This window comes from Camelus ferus, chromosome 7 (assembly GCF_009834535.1).
Source record: "Camelus ferus isolate YT-003-E chromosome 7, BCGSAC_Cfer_1.0, whole genome shotgun sequence".
Taxonomy (NCBI): domain Eukaryota; kingdom Metazoa; phylum Chordata; class Mammalia; order Artiodactyla; family Camelidae; genus Camelus; species Camelus ferus.
This window is the reverse complement of record NC_045702.1, coordinates 82,173,469-82,178,845: the sequence shown is the minus strand read 5'-3', so window position 1 is coordinate 82,178,845 and position 5,377 is coordinate 82,173,469. Positions and strand designations below refer to the sequence as shown.

At 37.4% G+C, this 5,377-nt stretch overlaps 1 pseudogene; it reads right to left on the bottom strand.

Annotated features, from left to right (window-relative positions):
• Positions 1-2,134: 2,134 nt before the first annotated feature.
• LOC116665123 lies at positions 2,135-2,284 on the bottom strand (annotated as a pseudogene).
• Between the last annotated feature and the right edge of the window lie 3,093 nt (positions 2,285-5,377).

Below are 5,377 nucleotides of genomic sequence, written 5' to 3'. Positions count from 1 at the left end.
GAGTAAACAGTCCTGATCGGACTAAATATACCAGCCCTTCAGAGACAGTGCAGGGGAAGGTCATAATCAGGTAACTGAGGTTTATCTAAACAGGACCCCAGGCCTTAGGAAGAGCTATAGCAAATTAGATGAGAAAATTATTTAATTTTTTAAAGTTAATAATTAGAGAAGTATTTAATGATCCTTAAAATGATTTAATAAAAATTTAGTAGGTAAAATAAATAATTGTATATTAAATAGATAAATGAAAGTTACTCAGTAAAATAATTAAATATTTAAAAAAATAAATATTACTTATTAAAATAATTTTAAAATTCTTTATTAAAAGAAATAAGTGTGAAATAAAAATTACTTGATAAAATATAATAGATAAAATAAATATATGTATATTACATACATAATGTCATTTAGTAAAATAAATAAATATTATTTATTAAAATAATTTTAAATTATTTATTAAAATAAATAAATATGAGCTAAAAATTATTTGATAAAATGTAATCATTAAAATAAATATATGTATATTAAATACATAAATAAATATTAATTAGTAAAATAAATAAATACTAAAGAAATAAATACTATTTATTAAAATAAAATTTTAAAATTATTAAAATAAATAAATATGAAATAAAAATTATTTAATAAAAACATAACTGATAAAATAAATACTTGTATATTAAATACATAAATTAATATTATTTAATAAAACAAATAAATATTAAATAAATAAATATTATTTATAAAAATAATTTTAAATTATTTATTAAAATAAATAAATATGAAATAAAAATTATTTGATAAAAATGCAATCAATAAAATAAATATATGTATATTAAATACATAAATAAATATTATTTAGTAAAATAAATACTATTCATTAAAATAAAATTTTTAAATTATTTATTAAAATAAATATGAAATAAAAATTATTTAATAAAAGTATAATTGATAAAATAAATACTTGTATATTAAATACATAAATTAATGTCATTCAGTAAAATTAATAAGTATTAAATAAATATTATTTATTAAAATAATTTCAAAATTATTAAATAAATGAATATTAAAAATTATTTAATGAAAACTTACTAGAAAAATCTATTAAATTAGATTAGAAAAAAAGACCCCAAGGGCTTCAGCGACTTGGCAAACAGCCTCACTTGAGTAGGCCTGTGCCCCACTCCATGTGCACGGGGTGACGGCGTTTCCCAGAGGGACCTGCCCCAGGAGTCTTAGACTCAGGGCTCAGAGAGTTGAAGGTGGATAGGGGACACTCCTCAGAAGTCCCAGTAGCATGTAATAGCGCATAGAGCTCGGTGACCACGTGAAGTGAGCTCCAGTTCTTTGTCTGAAGGAGTCATTACTCTCTGGTGAATGTCACCTCTGGGGCTATGGGTGCGCTGTGTGCGCCCTGGAACGGTTAAAGGTGTCAGCATCGCGGAGATGGGAATTTGGCCGGAAATCCCAGGAAAGCATGGCTTGAAGCCACAGAGTAGCAGCAGGGCCGGCAGGTGGAGGGGACAGGGCCTGGCAGAGCTATGCAGAGGAGCAGCAGCTTCAGAAGAAGACGCAGCAGCAAGGACCAGCAAGGAGGACGCCAGAGTTGAAGATCACGGGATGAGAACATTTGGCTGCAGGGAAGGGACCCAGAACCTGCACTCATGGACCCGAGGGCGCATATGCATGTCTGGGGGTTGGGAGCACAGACAACATTTATGCGCCACCAGTTTGACTCAGGTGGTCAGATCTCATCCTGGAGCAGAAGTGTCATCCTGAGCATCCAGGCGCTGGGACAAGCACAAAGGGAAGAGCGGCTGCTCCGCTTTTGGAGAGAGGTCATGCTCTGTCCCTCAAACCTGAATAACTGTAGGATAAAAACCCCAGCAAGTGACAGGAGAGGCTTTTCCCAGTTAAGGGAGCATCCTGCTCCAATCATAACTGACCAGAGAAGAAATGCCTCAGAAATTAAGGGGAAAAAGTCTGCCTCTAAGAGAAGAGGGAGAGAAAGAGGGAATGAGAGAGGGGCAGGAGGAGAGAGAGAGAGACTCCATTTAGATAACCAGAAACACTTGGAATGGACAGACTTGTCTGAATTTTTCTTTTCTTTCCTTTTCTTTTCTTTTCTTTGGGAGATGGGTAAGGACAAACACAGTCCCCCACTACCACGAATTATGCAGTTGAGTTTCCCACATTTGGGGAAATCGCCAAGAGTGCAATGGATAAGCCTCACCCTGGGAAAACCACCTTGGTGATCATGGTACCTCCTCTGCCATGTAAGTATCTCTGAATTTCTGAATCTCAGTAGCTGTCCTCTTCTTGCTTTAATTGGGTCTTTTTTTTTTTTTTTTTTTTCCGTGCAAAGGACAGAGAGAGAGATTCTTGAGACAGTCATGTAGTTGCAGTTGCAGGATGCAGGGGAATTAAACTAAAAGAAAAATAAAGGCGGCAGATTTAGAGCTGAGTCTTGCAGCGTAAGAGAGGCACCTGCCGTTAGAACTCGGGGCTTCTAGAGAAGCAGAGTGTCATTAAGGAGTCACCCAGCTCCAGCAAGCTGGCTCTCTGATTGTCCTTTTTCCCAGTTGTCAATCACGGCACGCCCTTCTGTTCTAGCACGTAGCCACCTGCTCGTTCGTCCACATGAACTGATTTCAAGTCGCCTCGGGGCTTCTGTTTCTCATGGCTTCTGTTACATCACGGCTGCTGCTTGTGACCTTCTCTCTGTTTATCACTTGTTCCCCCAAATGTCTTCTACAGTCTTTCATTTTTTATTAAGAGAGTTCCTGGAGTCCCCGGAGGAATCTCTCAAGCTTGTCTCAGAGACCTGGTGGGGTAGCTCTAAGTTACAACAAGCAGCAGCTGGTAAGGATTTGGGGATTTGGGGTTCCAGTAATCTCTCTCTCATTGTCTCTTTTTATCAAAAACACAAGCAATAAAATTATTCTTCTCAAGGTTTTGCTTTGCTTTTTTTTTTTTTTTCTGTGGGGAGCAGTGGGGCTGCAAGGAACCCAGGCTAGGTCCAGTAAAAACGGATTACTGAATGAATGAAAAGGAATCTCATAGAATCTAAACAGAAAATATAGCAGGACACCACTGGAAATGAGGCAGAAATTGGAATGCTAATCTGAAACTAAAACAGAGACGACTTCTCTATTCCTTTCTCTCTGTCTCGCCTCTCCTTGTGTGCTTTCCAGTGCAGAGCTGCCTTCTCTGCACACAGGACTGTGTTCACTCAACATCGCCCCATTTATGTGGGTGGCGCAGTGACAACTTCAACCCCAGAGCATGAGTCTCCCCACCTAAACAGGGTATTCTCTGCCACTTTAGGTCCAATTACTTACGTACCGTGGAACTTTTTAAAGCCCTCAAGATCTGGACATCTGGCTAATTCTTGAGGGTTTCTGTAGTGAGACGCTAGATTGAACACAGAATAACATTTCATAAGTTCACATACAAGTGCGATAAAAGCAAATATGTGTATATACATTTCAAAACATACAAACATTTTATACATACAGACAAAAAAAAACTGCACACAAATGTTTATAGAAGCTTTATACATAATTGCCTAAAAGTAGAAGGAACCAAAGCGTCTTTCAATAGGTGAATGGAAAACTGGTGCATCCTTACAATGGAATACTATTCAGTGATAAAAAGGATATTTGATTTGTCTATCAAGCTATATGAAAATACAGCTGAATCTTAAATGCAAATTACTAAACAAAAGAAGCCAATCTAAGAAATTTCTATACTGTAGGATTCCATTTATATGATATTCTGGAAAACTGTAGAGATAGTAAACAGATCAGTGATGGCCAGGAGCGTGGATAGAAGAGATGACTGAATTGGTGAAGCCCAAAGAATTTGTTTTTAATGGAAAACTATTCTGCATGACATTATAATGGTGGATACATGACTCTATGAATTTCTCAAAACAAACATTACAGTACAGAGAGTAAAACTCCATGTATGCAAACTGAAAAAAAAAATTGAGATCTGAGATCCCAGAATGAGCATGCAGATTGTGACAAAAATTCTAACTCTATTACAAATGCACAAGATAACACCATTGAAGTGGATGGGGGGAATGAGGGGGAAAGGTGCTGACTGAAGTAACTTTGGACCTGAGTGGAGACAGTAAGGCTAAAGCCAATGAGAGTTGTACATATGCGTTGTTAATAAAGTTCTTTCCCTGGGGATATGGGTTCACAATTCTGAAATCACTGTACCCTGGGGGTTGTTCAGTTAAGAGATGGTAGGAGTTAGGGAGGAGGTACAGACATGCAAGAGGAGGCTAGAAGGACCCACACAGCAATGGATTAGAGTTGGAGTCATTCAGTATGGACTCATGCTTAGCTTAATAGATAGGGAGACATACTGAAAAATTTAGGGATAAGTGTATGCACGTAAATTAGTATACACACATATGTTCCCTTGCTTTGTCAGCTGGGAGGAGCATAGAAGCAATAAAACCCAGTAACAAGAAGTACGCTGAGCACCCCAGATCTGACTTTCTAATACCATTCTCCAATAGAAGAAATGAGGGGTATTTGGGGAAATGACTAACTCAAGGACTAAAACAGAAAGAGAGTACGCAAGATGAGGCCAGAGCATCTTATGGTGCCAGAAAGTAGGCTCTCAAAAAAAAAAAAAAGAAAAAAAACCTCACAAGGATGGGGATATGTCCAAGAAATACAGGAGCCACCTGAAACAGCTCCCAGGAGTTCAAATTATATAGCACTTTGAGCAACAAAATAAGTAATGTAGTATTGGATTATAACCCAAAGTATAAAGTAAATATTCATGAGGCCATATTGACATAAATAAGTGATAGACTAAATAAATAAGTGGAGGAGAATAGACACAGTTTTCTGTGCAAAATTCGAGATAATTTTTGCAGCTATTTCTCCCTCAAGGCGATGGAACGTAACTCCCCACTCCTCAAACGTTCGCTGTGCATAGTGACTTCCTTCCTAAGAGGACAGTATGGAGAGGAGTGAGAAGAGTAGCTTCACAGTGAGCAACCTGACAGACACGATCTCAGCCAGTGGACCAAGGTCAACGTCAATACTGATATGTCACATTGATAGTCTGTGCCCATGATATGATGTGATAAGACTAACGCCTCTATCTCTGTGGTCTTCCTTCCGAACACCCATCATCCCATCTAGTTATGAGAAAAACATCAGGCAAATCCCAGCTGAAGGACAGTCTATAAAAATATCTGACCAGTACTCCTCGAAACTGTCAAGGTCATCAAAAACAAGAAATGTCTGGGAAACCATCACAGCCAAAAAAGAGCCAAAGGAGAGAGAAAGACAAAGTGAAATGTGATACTGTGGATGTGATCTCTGAGCAGAAAAAGGACCTAGGTTAA